Source organism: Palaemon carinicauda, chromosome 7 (genome assembly GCF_036898095.1).
Source record: "Palaemon carinicauda isolate YSFRI2023 chromosome 7, ASM3689809v2, whole genome shotgun sequence".
Lineage (NCBI taxonomy): Eukaryota > Metazoa > Arthropoda > Malacostraca > Decapoda > Palaemonidae > Palaemon > Palaemon carinicauda.
Window position 1 is genome coordinate 119,390,560 of NC_090731.1, and position 25,819 is coordinate 119,416,378.

The window sequence follows — 25,819 nt, forward strand, 5'->3', positions numbered from 1 at the left end:
CAGTACAGAATACAGATGATCTTGACCGAATACCTACTGTCTTGCGAGTAACTTACAGAAATATCTTTGATAAAAATATCTTTGAATTTATTTGCTCTTTTCAAAAGTACAAACAGGAAAGAATAACACTTTTATCCAGTTTAATCACTAGGACCCATACGCTCTCTCTCTCTCTCTCTCTCTCTCTCTCTCTCTCTCTCTCTCTCTCTCTCTCTCTCTCTCTCTCTCTCTCTCTCTCTCTCTTTCTAATCATTTGGATGCAAGATGCCAATAAACATACAGAAAGATTTAGAGGAATAATGTAAAGATTTTAAGATCATTCGTCGTTATAATCTAACAAAAAGTATTCCAGAAACTGACTCACCAAAAGGTCATACTTGCATCAGATAAGCAGATATATCCTTATGAATTTGGCACATATTAGTATGGATAACCTTCACGTTTAAAGTATGTTGTATATTGCATGACTTTCACAAGAACCACATGTATTACTTCATAATTCACTATAATTTGGGTAATTCGAACAATATATACCTCTTTGTACTAACAAGAAAATCAGACACACCCACATGCACCCACACACACACACACACACACACACACACACATATATATATATATATATATATATATATATATATATATATATATATACATATATATATATAATATATATATATATATATATATATATATACATAACACACACACACACACACATACACACACACACACACACATATATATATATATATATATATATATATATATATATATATATATATATATATATATGTATGTATATATATATATATATATATATATATATATATATATACATACATATATAGGATAATTTTATCACTATCCACAAATACAGAAAGAGAAAAAAAAATTTTCTGTATGGCCAATAATGTGAAGCTCAGCACTTCAGATTGATCTTTGTAGATAATGCAGCTACTATAATGACCGTGAACTACACCCCATGTTAACTGAATCCTGTGGCTGACTACCTTTCCAGAAACACAGTGGTCACTTTCCACTTGCTAATGGATTACAGTGCCATAACAGAAGCCCAACGAAAGAACCCGGAATACCAAACCTGCAGGACATCCTGCACATTTCTCAATTATGAAGACGTCACCTCTGATGACTCCGCCACCCGCTCTTGTGACGTCGGTAATGGTATGTCACTCCCTTGGATACCTGCCTCCATGCATTGATAGGTGTTTCAATTGATCCATGGCTTCTCGCACCCATCGTACTAATCTACTGCAGAGCTACTGAAGTCGAAGTTCATATAGCATGACATTAACAAAATGGGTCATTGTCAAAAGTGCATTGACACATGAATTCGTCATAAGGACACCATTACCTTTTCATAGTCTTCAATCGCTTCACTCGTTGTCCTGAAGCAGCATTTGCCTCAAGTACTGCTGTCTTACTTTCAAGATGGATGGCAAAACTTGGCACCACAGACCATAATACTTTCAACGCGTGTACCGCCTTCACCTCTCAGTTGTTGACATCATTAGGGAATCTTCTTTTATCACTTCACATAAGACTACTGCTTAAACCCAGCAGCCAACATAATAGTGGAACGTTTCCATCGGGCCCTCAAAGCATCTTTGATGTCCTGCTGCAACGACTCATGCTGGTTTATACAACTACCTTGGGTCTTCCTCGGATTGAAGACCACTCACAAGGACACCATGGATGTGTCAGCTGATGGAATGGTACCTGGTGACAAGTTGGTCGTTCTTGCTGAATATTTTCCGTTTGCTATCTCCTCTGATGATCTTCAGCATTTATTTTACGTTTTGGAAAAAAATTGATTCCCTGCAGTCAGTGTTACTTGCTTCCAGCAAAGCAACACATACTAAAAGACCTACACACCACAACACATGTCTTTATAAATACCAACAGTCGTAAACTACCATTTGCGCCCCATACACCGGCCAATCCTTGTCAGTCGTTGTGCCCCAAAAGCTTTCATCATAAAATTCGCGGAAAAGGGGATTGGATTACCATTGATCACCGAAAGCCTTTGTAGCTACACTGTAGGACAGGTCGCCCTCTTTCCCATACAGGGCTGCATCAGGGGAGCCTTATAATGCAACATGCAACCCACATACAAAGAAAGAATACTCCTCTTTTTCTTCCACTCAGCACACATAGTAACATGGAAGTCTATACAGACGAACGAAAAAAATACAAATTCTAATGCAAAGCTCATGCAAAATGAATTGCACAAATATTGCACAGTACGTAGAAAATGTCATCAAAATTCAAGATTAGCGGTATATTTTGATTTTGTAAAAGTTAAATGAAAAATACAAATCCTGCTAAAAATTGCACAAAAACGAAGTGTAGACGAAGGGATGTATGGCGTCACATTTTGCTACGTTGTAAACTGCCGGTTTCATCTTGCTCTGCTGAATTCAATGATTTAGTCAAGATATTCATGATTGGTATATGGTGTCGCGACATTAAATATGGAATAATGTGGAATAGTTAACCAACTTACTGCAGACGATGGTTAAGCACCGTGATGTCACAAAGCACACTGGTGGGAGGAAAGGAACGGCCACAAAATACGTGTGTTGACTTCCGCCAAACCTGTCAAACTAACTCGCAAGTGTTTATCCACTAGAACACTCGTCCTACCTTCACCTCACCACACCTTAGGTGTTCAGATAGATATATCTTAGTTACACAAGGTAGTAGACTTTCGTGACGATATTTATATACAATCAAACAATGATGAATTGTTCCCACTTGATCATCAGTTCTAAAGGAAGACGTGTCAGGCCCTTTTTCGTGGAAATTCCTTGAATACTGCTGAATTTATTTTGATAGAGAATTACAAATAGCTAAGCAGCAAAGAGTCAAGGAAAGCATTAGAGGCCACAAGTAATAAAATGCCACAAGGAATAATTGATCGGATAATCATATGTTTAGGGAAATGATTTTGAGAGTTTGTCCTAAGGGGAAAATATGCTGTGATTAGTGTTTACTCTTGCAAGTCTAATTGCTAAGATCACTTTCAGCTCTCCTCTTATCCTCCTGACCTGTCATATAAGATACTGAAAATTCATCTTTATATATATATATATATATATATATATATATATATATATATATATATATATATATATACATATATATACATATATATATATATATATATATATATATATATATATATATATATATATATATATATATATATATATATATATACATATATATATATATATATATATATATATATATATATATATATATATATACATATATATATATATATATATATATATATATATATATACATATATATATATATGTGTATATATATGTATATATGGGTTGGTGACTATTCGCCACCGCTTATTCGCCGACGACAATTAGCCACCACCAGTTCGCCACCAGCTTTTCGCCACTTGGACCATTTCGCCACCGGGCATTTCGCCACCAAAAACATAACTACAGCTGTTTATTTTTTTCCCCACTGCAGTTTTTCTTTTATTTTGGCAGTTTTAACTATTCTACTGCAAATCGTAAATAAAAGAAATGTAATAAATAAACATTTTTTTTTATGTAAAAAAAGTTGAAAGTAACTCAAACATTTTATTGTTTACGAACAAGTAAAAAAATTATATGTTTGCACCTAAAAAAATTTAAACTTTAGTTCATTTGATATACATGGGCTATTCCTTTGAGATATTCCAAAGCGTCTCTTTCATTGTTGTACTCGAGAACAATATTCTTTAGTCTTTCAACAGCGCTTCTATATTTTTTCAGCTTTAATGGTGGTTGCGTCCTCCTATCAGTTGTTCAATATATAAATCTCTTCCCTTTTGTATTTTCATGAGAGTTTCTATAAATATCCATATGGCTGGGTGGTTAGCTCTAAGTTCAAAAGCAATTCTGCGATGAGCAGCTTCTGCGTGGTTATTTGGATCTTCATCATTTAAAGTAGTTTCATATTGAAACCATATATCATGGGGATACAAGGGTGGCCTTCGGCGTCTGCTGCGCCTATTGTAGATGCCAAAATAAAAACTGCTGCGCCTATTGTAGATACCAATAAAATTATATTCAAACCAATCTAATATTGGCATGATTTCCTCAGGGAAAAAGTCAGAAAGTGCTTCTGTGTAGATGTCAAGGTCACAATGTGGTACAAAAGCCAAAGCAAGTATAATTTCGGGGTCATTATTGTACTGCAGCTATATGTCTTTGCATGTTTTTTGCTGAATGAAAAAAAAAAAAAAAAAAACAAAAAAAACATCCCCTTATTTGGACTCCAGCAAAGCCTTCTGTCATAGCACCAATAGCTGCTTGTTCAAAGTCACAATGGATACACTCCGGTCTTAGATTAGGTACCAATGATTTAACCATTTCAAACATGCGTAGGTAAGTTGAACGTTGCTTATTTGTTAGAAAGATATACAGAATTGGATGAACAACATCAATATCATTTTTGCCAAAATAAAATATACTTGTTATGCTTGTAAACAATCCAAGCAAACGACCTTGTTAAATTATAAAATTAATAAATTATCAAATTTTCAGACTTATCCGGCAAAAAAAAAAAAAAAAAAAAAAAAAAAAAAAAAAAAAAAAAAAAAAAAAAAAAGGCCCCATATGCTTATGATGGGAGCACTTATTCTTTGGCCTGTGGCGAATCAGCGGTGGTGAAATGGCATCGGAGGCGAATGGGCGGTGGCTAACTGTCGGCGGCGAATCGGCAACGGCGAATGGTCCCATCCCCATATATATATATATATATATTTTTGGGCTCAAGCCATGTCGTCCTGATGGAAGTTCCTATAGGGTAGCTTCCTAGGGTATATTACAACTACGGCGATATTCCCAGAGAATTTACCTTAAGGTACCAGAATTCTAACTCCTGGAGCGAGTATCCCTCGTGAAAGGGATATCGCGACATATCAGAGGACGTATTCTAGACACGTCACATGGCAATCTACTACCTGAACAGAGATTCGTCTCGTAGGAGGGAGATTGACGAGATACGAATTCGGGAAAGAAAAAGGGGAGCCGCTCCCAAGGCTTCCCTATCCCCCGATTCGTATGCGTGCCTGGCGCCAATCCTGGCGCCATCTGTATTCCTTTTTGCGTAGCTTAACAACTCGGTGTTTTTTCCTGTTTTTCTCGCAAATCTTGGATTTATTCAGCTTTTCATGGCTTCTTCGTCTTCGTTGACCTCGGATAAGTTGAGTATAGTGTCTGTTATGTATAAATGTAGGCTCTTGGTAAAATTTTGAGTGATTAATAGGATTAATCTTTGATACAAGAGCCGTAGCCTACCAGAGGTGTCCTGGACACTGTCACTCGCTAGGTATAAATTAGTTAGTCAGAGTGACATTCCTGGTTGTTTTGCTTAATAAAATTTAGCTATTTAGCTTTACATAGGATTTCCTTTCGTGCTTAGTATTATTTGGCGAAGTATTCGCCATTCTGGCCTACGCTAGGCCATGTAGCCTAGTCGTTTGGTCCTAGTACTTAATGCATGATTATGGTTTTTCCGAGTGTAATTAAAATTTTATTGAAGCTTTAGGCTATATTTTATACATTTTAGACTGTATGGAATATTTCCAAGATTGTATACGTGAGAGTTTCGGTGAATTAGGTAATCGATTCTCTTGGTGCCTAGGCTAATTGCTTATGGAGCCTTAGTATACTTTATCATACTCCCCGGTTGCTTTCTTTTCTTCGGAGAAGGTATGCAATCCCTTTCCCTCTGTTTAAGCCTTGGGCTTATCCCTAAGTGGTTTTTTCCGAATTTATTTTCGATAAAACTATACTAGGGTGTTACTGTACCTTCCTGTTCCTGCTGAGTCTGGTTCAAAGAGGGACAGAACAACAGAGTTTTTAGTCTGAGTCCGTGTTGTTTGGCTTGGGGCAGAGTCTCCCTCGCTGACCTAACACTTACAAAGGGAGCTGAGCTCCCTTAGGTCACTGTCGAAGGTTTCTGTAGTTATGATTCCTTCTTGTGTGATCGACCAGACTAAGTCCTGTTGCTGTTCTCGGGGAGGATAAATCTTCCCTTGGGAGTTGCAACGCCTTCCTTGCTTTGGTGCTCTGGAAGCTGGCAGGTATTATACTACTGCGCTGGCCCTTTCCCTTAGATCTCCCTTAGGCTAAGACAGAGTTCTTGGCTGCGGGTGATCTGTCACTAAAGCAAGGTTGGCAGGACCCTCTTGTCCCTTCCCCCTCTATCTCCGTAATGGCCTAGCCATTACTGTACTGTACCTTGCCGGCCGGCAGAGCTGGCCGGCAGGGGTATTACTGTACCATATGTCATTCTACTTCTGGACCTAGTATAGGTTGGGATATGGATTGACTAAGCCCATTGCCGGCCGGCAGAGACGCTGGACGGCAAGGGTCTTATGTTTTCGAGTGCTGCCCGGACCTCTCTTGGTCCCTCATCCATGCCTGCCGGCAGAGCCGGACGGCATTGGTCAAGGAAGCCTGAATTAAGTTTCTCCCCTTCCTTATATGCACTCTTTCGGTTGCCGGGCTTGGGGGGTTGTGTACACTCTTATCCCGGCATCCATTCTATTTTCTTCTAGTGCTGTACCTGTCCCGGCAGCCGGCCTATGAGGCCGGCTGCCGGCCTATGAGGCCGGCAGCCGGGCAGGGGTAGTCTTCTGGTTCTTTTGCTGCCGGCTGGCATCGGTCTTGTACCTTTGCCGGCCGGCTTATGTCAGTCCTTGTCTGCCGGTCACCAAGAGTGTGGCCGGCAGCTGGGTACTACCTTGTGTAGTTGCTGGCCGGCAATCATTGCCGGCCAACACTGGCTGTTGCTGGCCGGCAGCTGCTGCCGCCGGCACAGGCATTTGAACCAGAGGGCTGCCGCCCTATAGCTGTTAAGTAGTATACTTTAAAGCTAATTGTGGTGTGTGCCGGCCGGCAAAGGCAGGCCGGCACACATCCTCCTATACTGTACTAGTATTCTTCTGTATAGCATATACAGTAAGAAGAAAACTATAGTAAAAGTTTAGGTACAGCACTGTATCTTCTAATACTATTGTGTTTTCTTACACAGCCCTTTGCTGTTGCCCTCAGACAGGAAGCAGAGTTCTTCCCCGTCTATTATCCAGGATTTTTAAAATCATTGCCTAGGTGTGAGCTCCACCTGTTTCCTCTGGAAACCTTGCATTGGTTACTCTAGTAGAGATAAACCATTTTTGATTTTATTATCCGGAAGGCTGCAACAATGGGTTGTGAGGGAAACACAAGTGTGTGTCTTTCATTTATGAATTGTTATGCTATACTATGCATATCCAGTGATACATAGTTCACTTGATACTCATGGAAATTTCTTCTCTTTACAGGAGGACCCTCCGAAGTGCGGAAATGTTTTCTGCAATGTCCGCAGCAAGAACCTCTGCGGACATGAGTGTTGTAGGAGACACGCAGCATGCGCTGTCTCCAAGGATGATCTCCAGTATTGGGACCCTCAGGTATGTACTGTATGCACTAACCTGATTACTGAGGCTTTTGATTCCCCTAGAACGGCGGAATCAAGGGATATAGCTAGGGAAAAGCTTCGTACTTGGGTAAGGGGCTTCAAGAAGAACACCTCTGGCCCTTATCTTCCAAGTGAGAAGATGAGGGCGTATCTTTTTCCCCAGGCATCAGCTGAGGCAGTGATTCCCCAGCCTCAAGAGGAGATCCTTCAAGATCAAGTCCAGGTGGACGAGGAAGTCGCAGATGCGATGCAAGACATCCAGTTGTGTGACAGGATGTCTGACCTGGACGATCGTTTGGAAGAAGACCTCCTGGCAGAAGGTCAGGATCAAGTTCAAACCCCGGATGTCGTAGAGGATGAGGTCGACGAGGTGTCGGCTACTCCGGTTCAGATGCCGGAGCCTATCCCCTCAACATCGGCTGGCCTCCCAGTAGAACTGGGACAGGCCCTCTCTTCGATTGTTGGAATGATCCAACAAATGCAGAAGGAGAATCAGGAGAAGGCGGCTGCAATGGAACTGCGTATGCAGTCCCTGGCAGAATCACATGGGCCCCGGAAAAGGCTCAATGTGAAAGACCTTCCCATATGCTCAGATGCTAACCCATGGAGGTATGCTGAGCACATGCCGATGACGACTGGAAAGATCGTCATTTCGGATAAGCTGGGTTCAGTTCCCCTAGAGGAGGTAGAATTCTGGCCCAGCAAGGCATCATATCCGGACTGCTATGTCCGGCTGAGAAAAGAACCAGCTTCAAGGGAGGAGACAGAGCCGAAGGAGGTCATTGTTATGGACCACGCTAAGGCTCAAGCCCTACTTTCATCCTCGATGAAAGAGAGGGGCTTCTCGAATTCGAAGGTAGCTGCATTGAGCAAGAAGCTCCCTTCGTTTGTGTCCTCTCCTGATAGAGCCTTCCCCTTTTTACAGAAAGGGTTTGCGGCTGTCCTAAAGGCAGTCGAGGCCGGCAAGCCTTGCCCCTCCCTGGAGGAGTGTAAACCCTTGTCGCTGGCTCTACCTATGGACCACAAAGACTGGAAGGATGTCCATCTAACATTCTCAGTGGGAAAGTTGGAGGCTGATATTGCCGGATGGCAATTCGGCGAGGACCTCCCCAAGCTGTCCGAATCTCTTTTACGAAGAGAGTTCGAGACAAAAGAAAGACTGGCTGCCTCAATGTCTCATCAGACTACTCTCGAGACGATGGCAAGTGACCCCAAGGTCCATGAAATGTTCATGGTAGTGGCTAAGTCTCACTTAGCCACAGTGACGAAGGACCTTTATAACTTCGTCAAGGCAAGGAGAGCTTGTAGGGAGTTCGTGTTCACCGGGGCTTCGGTGAGACACGAGCCAAGGAAGTTAATCTCCTCCAACATTTGGGGAAAAGACCTTTTCCCTACCGATGTGGTCAAAGAGGTTGTTGATAAGGCCGCCGTGGAGAATAGAAATCTTCTCCAGAAGTGGGGCCTGGCTATCAAAAGAAAATCTTCCCCGGATGAGGGTCCTCAACCAAAGAGGAAGAATATGAAGACTAGGCTACCATCTCGGCCAGCCAAGCCTTATAGACAGCAACAGCAACTGCAATTGCCTTTGCCTCCAGTGCCCCAGATGGTGGCACAAACCCCGACTGCCTTTCAGTGGGTACCCCAGGCGGTGCCAGGTCAGTCAACCACATTCGCCCCAACGTTCGAAGGACAGTCTTCTTCCTTTCGTGCAAAACCTAGAGGAGCAGCCAGAGGCTCGTCTAGGCGCCCCTCAAGGGGAAGGGGATTCAGAGGTGGTCGTGGTCAGGGAGGCAAGACCTCAGGACGGCAGTCCAAGTGAAATGATACCGGTAGGAGGGAGACTGATGAAATTTTGGGATCGCTGGACCTTCGATCCCTGGGCCCAAAGCCTACTCAAGAATGGACTGGGTTGGAGCTGGTACAGCACTCCACCCCCATGCCTTCGGTTTTTCCAACACTCCACCCCCATTTTGGAGGAGTACGTTCAAGAACTGTTGGAGAAAAATGTGATCCGAAAGGTGAAGTCCATCAAATTCCAAGGGAGGCTGTTTTGTGTTCCCAAGAAAGACTCGGAAAAGCTCAGAGTCATTCTGGACTTGTCACCACTCAACAAGTTCATAGTGAATTGCAAATTCAAGATGCTAACACTGCAACACATAAGGACCTTACTGCCCAAGAGGGCATACTCAGTCTCTATAGACTTGTCAGACGCCTATTGGCACATTCCAATCAGCCGTCGACTCTCCCCCTACCTAGGGTTCAGGCTACAACGAAAACTGTACGCCTTCAGAGCCATGCCATTCGGGCTAAACATAGCCCCAAGGATTTTCACGAAGCTTGCGAGCGCAGCTCTCAAACAATTACGCCTAAAGGGAATTCAGGTAGTAGCCTACCTGGACGACTGGCTGGTGTGGGCAGCATCCGAGACCGAATGCTTGCAAGCTTCCAGTCAGGTGATCCAGTTCCTAGAGTACCTAGGCTTCAAGATCAACAAGAAAAAGTCTCGACTTTCTCCATCCCAAAAGTTCCAGTGGCTGGGAATCCACTGGGACCTTTTGTCACACAGTTTCTCCATCCCAATGAAGAAAAGGAAGGAGATAGCGGGCTCTGTCAAGAGACTTCTAGATTCCGAAAGGATATCAAGACGCGAACAGGAGAGGGTACTAGGCTCTCTCCAGTTTGCTTCAGTGACAGACCCAGTGCTAAGAGCACAGCTAAAGGATGCAACCGGAGTTTGGAGAAGGTATGCATCAAACGCGCGAAGAGACCTGAGAAGACCAGTGCCGCCTCGGCTACGTACTCTTCTCAGACCTTGGTCCCAAGCCAGACATCTAAAGAAGTCTGTTCTTCTTCAGCCACCTCCCCCGTCGTTGACGATTCACTCAGACGCCTCAAAGGAGGGATGGGGAGGTCACTCTCATCGGAAAAAAGTCCAGGGGACTTGGTCCAAGCTATTCAGGACCTTTCATATAAACTTTCTAGAAGCTATGGCAGTGCTCCTTACCTTAAAGAAAGTCTCCCCGCGTCACTCGATCCACATAAGATTGGTGACAGACAGCGAGGTGGTTGTGAGATGCTTGAATCGACAAGGGTCGAGGTCACCACCTCTCAACCAAGTGATGTTAGCCATTTTCCGATTGGCGGAAAAGAAGAAGTGGTACCTGTCGGCAGTTCACCTTCAAGGAGTCCGCAATGTGACAGCGGACGCTCTATCCAGGTTCACACCGATAGAGTCGGAATGGTCCTTAGACGCAGGATCATTTTCCTTCATTCTGAATCAAGTCCCAGAACTGCAAATAGACCTCTTTGCGACGAAAGACAACAAGAAGTTGCCCCTGTACGTGTCCCCGTACGAGGACCCCTTAGCGGAAGCAGTGGACGCAATGTCCCTCGACTGGAACAGATGGTCCAGGATTTATCTGTTCCCTCCTCACAACCTTCTGTTGAGGGTCCTCAACAAACTGAGATCCTTCAAGGGGGTAGCGGCAATAGTGGCCCACAAGTGGGCGAACAGCATGTGGTTCCCCTTGGCGTTGGAACTACAGATGAAGTTCGTGCCGCTACCACATCCAGTTCTGACCCAGCGAGTCCAGAAGTCGACTGTCTGCGCTTCATTACAGAAAACCCAGACCCTGCAGCTCATGATTTTCTCGCCCTAGCGGTGAGAAAGCGCTTCGGGATTTCGAAAGCCAGCATAGACTTCCTAGAGGAATACAAGTGCAAATCGACTAGAAGGCAATATGAGTCATCTTGGAGAAAATGGGTGGCCTTTGTAAAGGCAAAGAATCCGCAGGAGATCTCAACAGATTTCTGCTTATCTTTCTTCATCCATCTCCATGGCCAAGGATTGGCAGCTAACACGATTTCAGTGTGTAAATCGGCTTTGATGAGACCCATTTTATTTGCCTTCCAGATCGACCTAGGTAACGAGATCTTTAGTAAAGTTCCGAAAGCCTGCGCTAGGCTCAGACCTTCAGCACCTCCAAAGCCCATCTCATGGTCTTTAGACAAAGTTCTTCATTTCGCCTCCTTGTTGAGCAATGAAGAATGTGCGTTAAAGGATTTGACGCAAAAAGTTATTTTCCTATTTGCACTCGCGTCCGGGGCCAGGGTTAGTGAGATCGTAGCCCTCTCGAGAGAGGCAGGTCGTGTTCAGTTCCTGGATGGGGGGGAGCTGAACCTGTTTCCGGATCCTACGTTTCTCGCCAAGAATGAGTTACCCACCAACAGGTGGGGTCCCTGGAGAATCTGTCCTCTGAAAGAAGATGCATCTCTATGTCCAGTAGAATGCCTAAAGGTCTATCTTCGTAGAACTTCAGACTTCAAGGGTAGTCAACTATTCAGGGGAGAAACATCAGGCTCAAATTTATCTCTGAATCAACTCAGAGCGAAAATGACATATTTTATTCGCAGAGCGGATCCTGACAGTACACCCGCAGGTCACGATCCGAGGAAAGTTGCCTCATCCCTAAATTTCTTTAATTGTATGGATTTTGAACATCTCCGTTCATACACGGGCTGGAAGTCTTCCAGGGTGTTCTTTCGCCACTATGCGAAGCAAGTAGAGGAACTTAAGAGATCTGTGGTAGCAGTGGGTCGTGTAGTTAACCCTACTGTTTAACTCTGCGAGGAACAGTGGTCTTAATTGGGACGATTAAGTCCAGGGTGAGTGTGTAGGTACATACTGTACTACAAACTAAATGAGGGCACCAAGTGCCTATATAGACTGTTCCTTCCTTCAAAGGTGAACCTTGCATAAGTTCAGACATGTGTGCCAAGCGTTTCTAACGCTAATGTGATTGATTTGTAATACAGATTTTTTATGACTTGATACCTTGGTATCTCATTAAAGTGGTGTTTAATGGTTTTTCTTTCAGATAAACAAGTTCTGTTTACTATCATACTTATGCTTAAAGTTTTGGGTTACCCTCTTTTATATAAATATATATATTTGTTGTTAACCTGTCTGTTTATTATCTGTCAATAAACTTGTTCTTGAGAACCTTGCGTCTCTTTCACCTGTGTCAATTTATTGGTATAATTGAGCATTTTAATTCTATGTATCTTATCTGGGATAATTCTGATAGAATTGTTCTGTTTTGCAAGCTATGTTGCATTGGTTTATGTAAGTCCCCTAATGGGAGGACTCCGTCCCATAAAGGGACGAGGGCGGTTTTATTAGTTTCTTCCTATGCGGATATAAACCTTTGTCCAATACAAGTATTGTGCGGATGACTGGTCAATATATTGACGCAGTGGTTCTATACAAACTATGCTTTACTTAATATAGGGCGAGACCACTATATTAGCTTGCCTGGCATTCATACATAGATATATGTACTCTTCGAGACTTTCCAGAGTCTAGTAGGACTCTTCCCTGTAGGGGGCAGGAAGCTCTAACATAGTTTATAGTTAGTTGAAAAGATGTATAACGGTAACATCTTAGGTCTCTAGGTCTAGTCGACCGGGAATAAATATCTCCGGGGAGTACGGCACGTTCTGAGAATCCACAGATACAGTAATGCTCTGGTACACTTCCATCAGGACGACATGGCTTGAGCCCAAAAAACGGATTTTGAGCGAAGCGAAAAATCTATTTTTGGGTGAGATAGCCATGTCGTCCTGATGGACCCGCCCTTGCCTTTCTAAGAAAGGGCTGTAGGACCCCTCCCTACATACAGTATCTGTAGCACCTCGTGTACGCTACAAGGAATACAGATGGCGCCAGGATTGGCGCCAGGCACGCATACGAATCGGGGGATAGGGAAGCCTTGGGAGCGGCTCCCCTTTTTCTTTCCCGAATTCGTATCTCGTCAATCTCCCTCCTACGAGACGAATCTCTGTTCAGGTAGTAGATTGCCATGTGACGTGTCTAGAATACGTCCTCTGATATGTCGCGATATCCCTTTCACGAGGGATACTCGCTCCAGGAGTTAGAATTCTGGTACCTTAAGGTAAATTCTCTGGGAATATCGCCGTAGTTGTAATATACCCTAGGAAGCTACCCTATAGGAACTTCCATCAGGACGACATGGCTATCTCACCCAAAAATAGATTTTTCGCTTCGCTCAAAATCCGTTATATATATATATATATATATATATATATATATATATATATATATATATATATATATATATGTGTGTGTGTGTGTGTGTGTGTATGTATGTATGTTTTGTGTTTGTCTATACGTATGAATGTATGTGTGTGTACGAGATCTGATTAATTTTTTTCTATTCGCAAGACATTGCTAGCATAATGGTCAGTGATGCTAATTATATACATTAAATGTTAGGATAGAAGTGCGAACAAAAATGCTTTGTGTCAGTACCCGAGAGGTTGTCTTCAAATAACAGTTGATGTAAGGTCAAAGCCCGGGAATCAATCTCCATTTTCCTAGATATGTGCTTTATATTATCACCCATTGTAGAAGGTTCTATCTAGTTTGCACTCTTCCATGCATATGAATCCACAAATACACATACATATGGGTAACCCGATTAACTGAAACCAGCCAAAAGTTTTATTTTTCTTCTATGATATCAAATATATAATAATGTGATGTAATCATTCAAACAGTCTTGAATGTTTAGTTGCAATTTTTAGTTGGCATTTTTTTTCTTATAAGTGTTTGAACCCTGTTGTTAGTTATATAAATCTGCCAAAATATATAGGCGCTCTAATTCTCGTCAAGAAAACAAAGATTTCATCCTGGAACCTATGGTTAGATTGCCAAGCATTGCTCATAATGAAAACCATGTCATCCCCTAAGTTTTCTTAGATGGTATTTAATATGTTCATTAAGCATCTCCATATTGCGACGAGTTTTTGGTACCCTTGACAGTGAGGCATTTGTTGACCGAATGCTCCTCTATAGTAGTGAAAGAAGTAGATACCTGTTTGAGGCTCGAGGTGAGGATGGCAGGTTCATCCTTGCCAAGATTCTTGGACATGATGTGTCCTAACATGCTAGCCTTATTTTTAGCTTTACTTCAGAATCAGGTCTTCTGAGAGCTATTCAACTTTTAAAGTGATATATTTGCCTTTATGGTTTTAATTGAATATTCTTTTGTTCTTAATTTATAATAAATGATATCAGCATCAATGACTTTAGATGTCAGGAGGCCAGAAAACCTCAAATCAATCAATCAATCAATCTATCATTAAGCATCTGCAACACATATGGATGTCAGTCTCATATGAATCACTTGGTGCTCAACAGAAAATATATATTTCATCAGTTTTCATCAATAAATTATTAAAAATATTTTTCAGAGATGAGTTTAAATTTTAGAAATGTGATTTTCGGAGTTGTGAAAGAATTAATCTCAAAAAAAATAAAAACGTTTCTCATTGAATTTTCAATATTTGCAAAAGTATTGAACTATAATATATGCTGCCTTGCTCGTCACCACTGTTATATCTTCAAATTTTGTATTTTGAATAACCTCATATCCAAGCAATCAAGTCATAGTCATAATTTTGTGGCTTCACTCTACAGGGACTTGATATTAGAATAAGTCTTATATGTTTTTTATATCTTTTAAGTATCGAAGGTTCTAACCAAAAGAGGAGATGGTACGCTAAGGATGATGCAGAAAGCAATCAGGCGTAAGCTAATAAAAAGCTTGTTAAGATATCTCCATAGTTTATAGGGCACCGCATATCAGGTAAATATTCTATGTATTCATATTTATATTTTAATAATTGAAGTATAGAGTAATAAACACTTTTTAGAACATTTTTATACACCTGAGGATCATCCCATGAATGATTTTTTATTGTACCTTTGGGTTGATACTTGCCAACATCTTACTTTCAGAGTCTATTTTGACAGTGAATGCACTTAAAGCTAATAACATATTTTCTAAAGATTACACTACTCTGGCATCACTTACTACAAACGAGGGAAGACATATGTATATACATACGTGTCTATATGCCCTAAACAACTTCCTCGCCTATAGGGTGGCTCTAGAGAAAAACCAAAGTAAAAAAAGAACCAGAGTTGTAGTTACTTTCCTGTTTTAGTTGCCGCATTATGGGAGACTGTCCTATGTAGGAAGCTGCAGTAATAGTTGTTTCATGAAACTACTCGAAATATTCATCAGCAAAGATTCAAAGCCCTAAACACACACTACACTATCTATTCATACGTCTGCATATCAATTACACTCTTACATCCTGGAGTATACTTGTGTATGAGCTGTGGCTCAAATAGCTCATGCTTCAACTGAAATGCAATACAATTTGACCAGAAAAGGAAACCAGGAAACGTTTCTGGTACAACCCAGGAACACAAATAGTGGCTACCCTTAAATCGGTACTCTTTGGTGTATCATTAACAGTTCCTCCTTTATTCAATTTAGATAGTTGTCTTGTCACGGGCTGTACAAAGAGAAAGGGAATATGTTTGATATGATTGACAATAAACAGAGTAATGAGAAACTTGATCTTTCTCACTTCGGTTTTCCTGAGGCTAAACTAACTAGTTTAATTTTTCAGTCCTGTGAAATTAAAACATTCGTGCTGGATCTTGATTCTTATGGAGGCGTAGACCCAAATGTATATTTCCTTGGTTTTTTGAAAATCACTGCTGATTTCTTAATTCCTGAATGAAATTGTCTGCTGTTTTTTGCAAGTTGGTAAGAAGGGGTTCTTTTTGCACCTGTTGAATAATTGGTAATGTTACTTCATTAGGTAAATGTGTTTATGGTAGCTCTAGCTCTGTTGATTATCTCCCAGTTTTCTTAACTCCCAAATAACATGAAGTTTTTTAACGTCTTTTTACAAAACATCTAAGAAGGTATGCTGAAGGTAATCATCATTTCTACAATTTGCAGTTTTGCTTTGATAAAGCCCCTTGAGTATGTGATGCAGAAATCCCTTGATTGCGGTCAGGAAGTCTGTATGATTGGCCTTGATTTTACTACTGCCATTGATCGTGTTAACCTTGAGCCCCTTATTTTTAATTAAAGTCAAACTGTACAATTGTACAAAATATTGGCATATTGAGAAAGTGTTTTAAGATTTTCAGTAATCAATGTTTCCTGAAGAAATGTTTTCATTCTTTCATTTTACATCTTTTTAATTATTTTTCTTATGTCTAGTTGTCAGCTGCTAACTCTTCATCTTAATCTTTTGTATACAAACCTTTAGTTTATTAAATTTCTTATTCATGATCTGGATATTATTCTCTGGCACTGTCATTCAATACTTCTTTATGCAAGTCGCATAAGCTTTTTTCATAATTCCTTTTTATTCAGATCTATCCAGACTTCATCATCCTGTAAGGAGTATACAGTTAATTCTAATAATCTTGGCTTCTTCATCACAAGGTTCGATACCAATTAGTATTCTAGAATTTTTATTCCAGCTGTTATCAGATTGTGAAATGATCTTCCTAATCTGGTGGTTGAATCGGTGGCCACTTTCTTCTTGGTAAGGGTAGAAGAGACTAGCTATGGTAAGCAGCTTTTCTAGGAGGACACTCCAAAATCCAGCCATTGTTCTCTAGTCTTGGGTAGTGCCATAGCCTCTGTACCATGGTCTGCCACTGTCTGGGTTAGAGTTTTCGTGGTTGAGGGTACACTCAGGCACACTATTCTGTCTTATTTCTCTTCCACTTGTTTTGTTAAAGCTTTAACAGTTTATATAAAAAATATTGATTTTAATGTTGCTTTTCTTAAAATATTTCTTTTCCTGTTTCCTTTCCTCACTGGGCTATTTTCCCTGTTGGGGCCCCCGGGCTTATAGCATCCTGCTTTTCCAGCTAGGGTTGTAGCTTAGCAAGTAATAATAATAATAATAATAATAATAATAATAATAATGATAATAATAATAATAATAATAATAATATCTCCAGAAATTCAAATTGACAGCAAATGTTTTATGTTAGACAGATAGGCATAAGTCTCTCTTCATTTGTTTATATATGACAGTTCTATATTAACGTTGTTAATGATCTTAGAATGATTTGTATTCATTACTTATATATATTTTATCTATTTCCTTACTCTATTTCCTGTGCTACTTTCCCCTTTTGTTCCATATGGCTTGTAGCATCTTGCTTTCCCAACTATGGTCAATCTCAGCTTGTAAAATATTAACAATAAAGCTTTGCTTTACAATGCCTTTTACACAACAAATATTCGTTGCCTTTTCTGGTCACTCACTCCCTAAAGATATTAATCAGCTATGTAGTTAACACAGTATTACCTCAGACTAACTAGTACATCAAATAAGGTACTCCACGAGATACATATTCCTATATATACCTACCTCAGAAACTTTTAATCTCTCTCAGAAATGTGTTGGTGAAAATCCCCCCCCCCCCAAAAAAAAGGGATATCTGACTGATTGCAATAATTAGAGAGACATCAGACTTAAGTCAGTTGTCATGAAAATTTATAGTATGCTCATTCTAAAGAGACTAGAGAGAAACATTGAAAAGAGCTGACCCTAGAGTACGGTGATGACGTTCTCCTTAATAGCAGAACACCACATGACCTGCAAAGCTTGCTTGCCAGAAAGCATGAAATATCACATGAGGTTGGGCTCAATATATATAGAAGAAAGACAGAGATGATGAGAACGGAGTAAGCAATGGAAGATGAAATATCATCATATTGAATAGAAGCCAGGTTTCTTTTTATGGAACATGTTGAAGAACATAGGGAATCAACTTTCATATATACCAATGGCTCCAAATGTGATGCTGGCATTGGATTTGGGGTATATGGTAGTTCTTTTAACTGTAGAGGTGCACTTCCTCCAATATCTTCCATATTTACTGCTAAATTATATGCCATATTAACCGCTATTGAGAAAATAGCGTTAAAAGGGGAGGGCAATTTTACCATTTTTAGTTATGCAAGAAGTGTCCTTCAAGTTTTAGAAGGTTTTAATTCCAGTAACCTTTCAGTTTTAAAGACTTTATAGTGGCTTCTTATAATTGGCCTGAAAGGTATAGCAGTTCGATTTTACGGAGTTCTGGCACACGTAGGTGTGTCTGGAAATAAAGAGGCAGATTCACTGGCAAAGAATGCTGCATCCGAGTTGCTACCAAGAAGGTAACCAATTGTCTGGGATGATTTTTTTACCACCAATTAAGAGTTTTATTTATGATATTTGGCAACATCATTGGGATAGTTTAACCGAAAATAAGAAGAGGGAAATAGCAATGTTGTATCCCCTTGGAGGTATAATGGGATGCCACGAAAATGGGAGACTACTCTTTGTCGTCTCCGCTTTAGTCATACTCAGATGACACATGAGTTTCTGCTGGCTGGCCAACACCAACCATATTGCGACGACTGCTTGATACCCTTGACAGTGAGGCATTTGTTGACTGAATGCCGCATTTATAGCACAGAAAAAATAGATATCTGTTTGAGGTGAGGGGTGAAGATGGCAGGTTCATCCTTGCCAAGATCCTTTGACATAATGTGAAGTACAATGCTAGGGGCATTTTGAAATTTACATGAGAAGCAGGTTTTCCTAATGCTATTTAACTCGTATAACATATTTACTTTTCTGGTTTTAATTGTATATTCTTTTAATCTTTATTAATAATAAACGATATCGGCGTGAATGACCTTCGATATCGGGATACCAGAGAACTTCTAATCATTCACTAGCGAGAAAATGCCTTGTCGAAGTCATCATGCTTCAACTGGAAATATCGTTTTCATGTTGAAGTATTGTGACGGGTAAAAGGGCTCTCGAACTTGGCAAAATTACTCCCCCAGTTCGAATCTAAATTTCTCTTTCTGCTACCTGTTTATTCCTCTGAATACTACTTAGATCTTCTACTAATTCTATAAACTTTCTATTGTCTTGCTGTTCCAACTCTATGGGAAAAATTTCTCTTATATACATATATATATATATATATATATATATATATATATATATATATATATATATATATATATAATGGTTTATGTATGTATGTATGTATATATGTATGTGTGTATGTATATATGCACACATATATATATATACACACACACACACACACACACACACACATATATATATATATATATATATATATATATATATATATATATATATAAAATGGGATCCGGACAGAATCCCTACAGCCATAATCCCGACACTCACAATCCCAACAGACCAAAATCTTGACAAAAACAAAATCCCGACCCAAAATTATATATATATATATATATATATATATATATATATATATATATATATATATATATATATATATACACATATATATACATATATATATACATATTTATATGTATGTATATATATATATATATATATATATATATATATATACTGTATATATATATATATATATATATATATATATATATATATATATATATATATATATATATATATATATATAAGTAAAATTAACAAGGATCTATCCCTCTTTTCTTTTGCTTTCTTCATTCTTGCTATCTAATCTCTATGACTTAGTCTTCACATCAAAGCGCTTAAAATCTATTTTATATATTTGGGGTAACAAAAATAACTGTTCTTTATATACAATGAAATATTCGCATGGATATAAATTTAAAAAGTTAAAAATTTATTGAAAGGATATCCTGCTAAAGGATAAATATAAATGCATAATAAAAAGATAATTTCACAGCATAATGAAATATTCGACACGGATAAAGAATGTAAAAAGGTAAAAACTTTTTTTAAGGGATAAATTATGGGCTGTTCCTCGAAGATAATCTAAAACAAGTTTGGTAACTGCTCTTCCTTTGCAGTCATTAGATTTACGAAATTCACAGCATCACTTGTATAATTCTTTCCGGTTTTTATCTTTAACCACCAGATACCCTCGTACGTTAATTTTATCTTTTCCTTTTCGAGAAGGAATCTTTTCGCAAATTTCTTCTATTTTTATGAGTGGTTTAGCACTGAGATATAGTTCAAATATGAAAGGTTAACAGCCAAACGAAACACTAATATCATAGGCTGGTTAGGAGTTTTAACCTGAAGAACAAACCAAAGCACTCGCATTTATATTGAAGGCCTTGTTATCACTGGTTTACCGTTTAAATCTCCCTCTCTCTCTGTATGCATGTATGTATTTCTGTCGGGCTTTGGCCTGGCGGGGTTTTACGCAAGTCGGGGTTTTGGCAATTCGGTATTGTGGCTGTCGGGATACTGGGTGTCTGGATTATATATATATATATATATATATATATATATATATATATATATATATATATATATATATATACACACACATATATATATATATATATATATATATATATATATATATATGTATATATATATATATATATATATATATATATATGTGTGTGTGTGTGTGTGTGTATGTGCATGTATACAGTATATGTATATTTATTTATTTTTTTACTCAATTCTTTAATGGCATGGATGTTTCTACTTCTGTTATTGCCCTCTTTCGTGTATGTTTCTACATCCGTTATTGCTTCCTGCTTCAAAGAATGGGATGTGTCGTGGTTCTGAGGTCTGCTTTCAAAGCTATACATAACAGTATTGAGTGATATCAGCCATCCCAAAGATGGTTTGGACCTTTTTGGTGGAATTATTTTCTAGGGCTGGGCCTTCGGAATCCAGGGCGATATAATTCTTGGGATTGAACTCTCGTCTTTTGTCTGGAAGCCCATCATTATATATAAGGAGAGCATGATTCCATAGCTTCTTGGTTTCAGTCTTAACAGGCAGGTTCGGCTTACACCTGTGTCTCTATATGTTTTGATGCTATCCTTCGGGAAGGGTATGGAGTAGACCATCTGGGACGTATACTCTCATTTTGCTTATAGAGGCGATTGCAAATTTCTTTTTTAATGTTTGATGCCTTAATATTCTCGAGCAGGTAAATAAAACGAATACAAATCAAACATTACAAATCTTTTTCTAATGGATTCTGCTGACGACCCCCCACGCCGCTCCTGTGTATGCTGAATTGCCCCCGGCACTGTTGACGACCTGTGCAAGTCTAAATAAGGAAACTTCAGTTGAAGACCAAGGAACTAATAGGGACCGTACTTCAAAGGCTCAGGACTCTTGATGGAAATGTAGGGAAATTAAAGTTCACCCACATATGTGATATAGGCTACCAATAAATTACCATTATGGAGCATTGTGTCTGATTTTTAAACCATACGGTAAAATATGTGAAATCAGGGCGAATTCAAAGAAAATAAACCCTCTTAATTAGAGAATGCCTTGATGAAGTCATTGAGCTTCTCAATAAAAAAAAGTTCCTTTTTCTTCCCATCTTCCTTAGTCCAACCACTCGATCCTGCCAATTGAGATCGTAGTTTATCCAATGATGCAGCCTTGTACCTCTTCATCCAAGGATATTTCCTTCTCAATAAAAAAAAAAGTTCCCTTTTCTCTCCATCTTTCTTAGTCCAACCACTCGATCCTCCCAATTGAGATCGTACTTTATCCAATGATGCAGCCTTGTACCTCTGCATCCAAGGATATTTCCTTCTCAATAAAAAAGTTCCTTTTTCTTTCCGTCTTCCTTAGTCCAACCACTCGATCCTCCCAATTGAGATCGTACTTTATCCAATGATGCAGCCTTGTACCTCTGCACCCAAGGATATTTCCTTCTCAATAAAACAAAGTTCCTTTTTCTTTCCGTCTTCCTTAGTCCAACCACTCGATCCTGCCAATTGAAATCGTAGTTTATCCAATGATGCAGCCTTGTACCTCTGCATCAAAGGATATTTCCTTCTCAATAAAACAAAGTTCCTTTTTCTTTCCGTCTTCCTTAGTCCAACCACTCGATCCTCCCAATTGGATCGTACTTTATCGAATGATGCAGCCTTGTACCTCTTCATCCAAGGATATTTCCTTCTCAATAAAAAAAAAAGTTCCTTTTTCTCTCCATCTTTCTTAGTCAAACCACTCGATCCTCCCAATTGAGATCGTACTTTATCCAATGATGCAGCCTTGTACCTCTGCATCCAAGGATATTTCCTTCTCAATAAAAAAAAGTTCCTTTTTCTTTCCATCTTCCTTAGTCCAACCACTCGATCCTCCCATTGAGATCGTACTTTATCCAATGATGCAGCCTTGTACCTCTGCATCCAAGGATATTTCCTTCTCAATTAAAAAAAAGATCCTTTTTCTTTCCATCTTCCTTAGTCCAACCACTCGATCCTCCCAATTGAGATCGTACTTTATCCAATGATGTAGCCTTGTACCTCTGCATCCAAGGATATTTCCTTCTCAATAAGACAAACTTCCCTTTTCTTTCCATCTTCCTTAGTCCTACATCTCGATCCTCCCAATTGAGATCGTACTTTATCCAATGATGCATCCTTGTACCTCTGCATCCAAGGATATTTCTTTTTCAATAAAAAAAAAAAAATCCTTTTTCTTTCCGTGTTCCTTAGTCCAACCACTCGATCCTCCCAATGGAGGACGTACTTTATCCAATGATGCATCCTTGTACCTCTTCATCCAAGGATATTTCCTTTTCAATAAGACAAAGTTCCCTTTTCTTTCCATCTTCCTCAGTCCAACCAGTCGATCCTCCCATTTGAGATCGTACTTTATCCAATGATGCAGCCTTGTACCTCTGCATCCAAGGATATTTCCTCCTCAATAAAAAAAAGTTCCTTTTTCTTTCCGTGTTCCTTAGTCCAACCACTCGATCCTCCCAATAGAGATCGTACTTTATCCAATGATGCATCCTTGTAGCTCTGCATCCAAGGATATTTCTTTTTCAATAAAAATAAGTTTCTTTTTCTTTCCGTGTTCCTTAGTCCAACCACTCGATCCTCCCAATGGAGAACGTACTTTATCCAATGATGCATCCTTGTACCTCTTCATCCAAGAATATTTCCTTTTCAATAAGACAAAGTTCCCTTTTCTTTCCATCTTCCTCAGTCCAACCAGTCGATCCTCCCATTTGAGATCGTACTTTATCCAATGATGCAGCCTTGTACCTCTGCATCCAAGGATATTTCCTTCTCAATAAAAAAAAGTTCCTTTTTCTTTCCGTCTTCCTTAGTCCAACCACTCGATCCTCCCAATTGAGATCGTACTTTATCCAATGATGCAGCGTTTTACCTCTGCATCCAAGGATATTTCCTTCTCATTGAAAAAAAAAGTTCCTTTTTCTCTCCATCTTCCTTAGTCCAACCACTCGATCCTCCCAATTGAGATCGTACTTTATCCAATGATGCATCCTTGTACCTCTGCATCCAAGGATATTTCTTTTTCAAAAAAAAAAAAAAAAATCCTTTTTCTTTCCGTGTTCCTTAGTCCAACCACTCGATCCTCCCAATGGAGAACGTACTTTATCCAATGATGCATCCTTGTACCTCTTCATCCAAGGATATTTCCTTTTCAATAAGACAAAGTTCCCTTTTCTTTCCATCTTCCTCAGTCCAACCAGTCGATCCTCCCATTTGAGATCGTACTTTATCCAATGATACTCTGCATCCAAGGATATTTCCTTTTATATAAAAAAAAGTTTCTTTTTTTTCCATCTTCCTTAGTCCAACCAATTAATCCTCCCAATGGAGAACGTACTTTATCCAATGATGCAGCCTTGTACCTCTTCATCCAAGGATATTTCCTCCTCAATAAAAAAAAGTTCCTTTTTCTTTCCGTGTTCCTTAGTCCAACCACTCGATCCTCCCAATTGCGATCGTACTTTATCCAATGATGCAGCGTTGTACCTCTGCATCCAAAGATATTTCCTTCTCAATAAAAAAAAGTTCCTTTTTCTTTCCGTGTTCCTTAGTCCAACCACTCGATCCTCCCAATGGAGATCGTACTTTATCCAATGATGCAGCCTTGTACCTCTTCATCCAAGGATATTTCCTCCTCGATAAAAAAAAGTTCATTTTTCTTTCCGTCTTCCTTAGTCCAACCACTCGATCCTCCCAATTGATATCGTACTTTATCCAATGATGCAGCCTTGTACCTCTTCATCCAAGGATATTTCCTCCTCAATAAAAAAAATCTCCTTTTTCTTTCCGTCTTTCTTAGTCCAACCACTTGATCCTCCCAATTGAGATCGTACTTCATCCAATGATGCAGCGTTGTACCTCTGCATCCAAAGATATTTACATCTCAATAAAAAAAAGTTCCTTTTTCTTTCCGTCTTCCTTAGTCCAACCACTCGATCCTCCCAATTGAGATCGTACTTTATCAAATGATGCATCCTAGTACCTCTGCATCCAAGGATATTTCCTTTTTAATAAAAAAAACCCCTTTTTCTCTCCGTCTTCCTTAGTCCAACCACTCGATCCTCCCAATTGAGATCGTACTTTATCCAATGATGCAGCCTTGTACCTCGGCATCCAAGGATATTTCCTTCTCAATAAAAAAAAAACCCTTTTTCTCTCCGTCTTCCTTAGTCCAACCACTCGATCCTCCCAATTGAGATCGTACTTTATCCAATGATGCAGTCTTGTACCTCTGCATCCAAGGATATTTCTTTCTCAATAAAACAAAGTTCCTTTTTCTTTCCATCTTCCTTAGTCCAACCACTCGATCCTCCCATTGAGATCGTACTTTATCCAATGATGCAGTCTTGTACCTCTGCATCCAAGGATATTTCCTCCTCAATAAAAAAAAGGTCCATTTTCTTTCCTTCTTACTTAGTCCAACCACTCGATCCTCCCAATTGAGATCGTACTTTATCCAATGATGCAGCTTTGTACCTCTGCATCCAAGTATATTTCTTTCTCAATAAAACAAAGTTCCTTTTTCTTTCCATCTTCCTTAGTCCAACCACTCAATCCTCCCAATTGAGATCGTACTTTATCCAATGATGCAGCCTTGTACCTCCGCATCCAAGGATATTTCCTCCTCAATAAAAAAAAAAGATCCTTTTCCTTTCCGTCTTCCTTAGTCCAACCACTCGATCCTCCCAATTGAGATGGTACTTTATCCAAGTATGCAACCTTGTTCCTCTGCATAAAAGGATATTTCCTTCTTAATAAAAAAAAGTTCCTTTTTCTTTCCATCTTCCTTAGTCCAACCACTCGATCCTCCTAATTGAGATCGTACTTTATCCAATGATGCATCCCTGTACCTCTTCATCCAAGGATATTTCCTTTTCAATAAGACAAAGTTCCCTTTTCTTTCCATCTTCCTCAGTCCAACCAGTCGATCCTCCCATTTGAGATCGTACTTTATCCAATGATGCAGCCTTGTACCTCTGCATCCAAGGATATTTCCTTCTCAATAAAAAAAAGTTCCTTTTTCTTTCCGTATTCCTTAGTCCAACCACTCGATCCTCCCAATTGAGATCGTACTTTATCCAATGATGCATCCTTGTACCTCTGCATCCAA

General features: G+C 39.5%; 2 protein-coding genes across 2 annotated transcripts in view; one reads left to right on the plus strand and one right to left on the minus strand.

Moving 5' to 3' along the window:
- The window catches only part of LOC137643627 (uncharacterized), a 13,525-nt gene extending 10,870 nt beyond the window's left edge, over window positions 1–2,655 (minus strand). The window contains exon 1 of the mRNA XM_068376347.1: window positions 2,528–2,655. The gene's annotated coding sequence lies outside the window, so the exon portion shown is untranslated. The remainder of the gene's footprint in view (window positions 1–2,527) is intronic.
- LOC137643997 (arylsulfatase B-like) overlaps window positions 1–25,819 on the plus strand; it is a 636,333-nt gene that overhangs the window by 124,462 nt on the left and 486,052 nt on the right. The window lies entirely within an intron of this gene.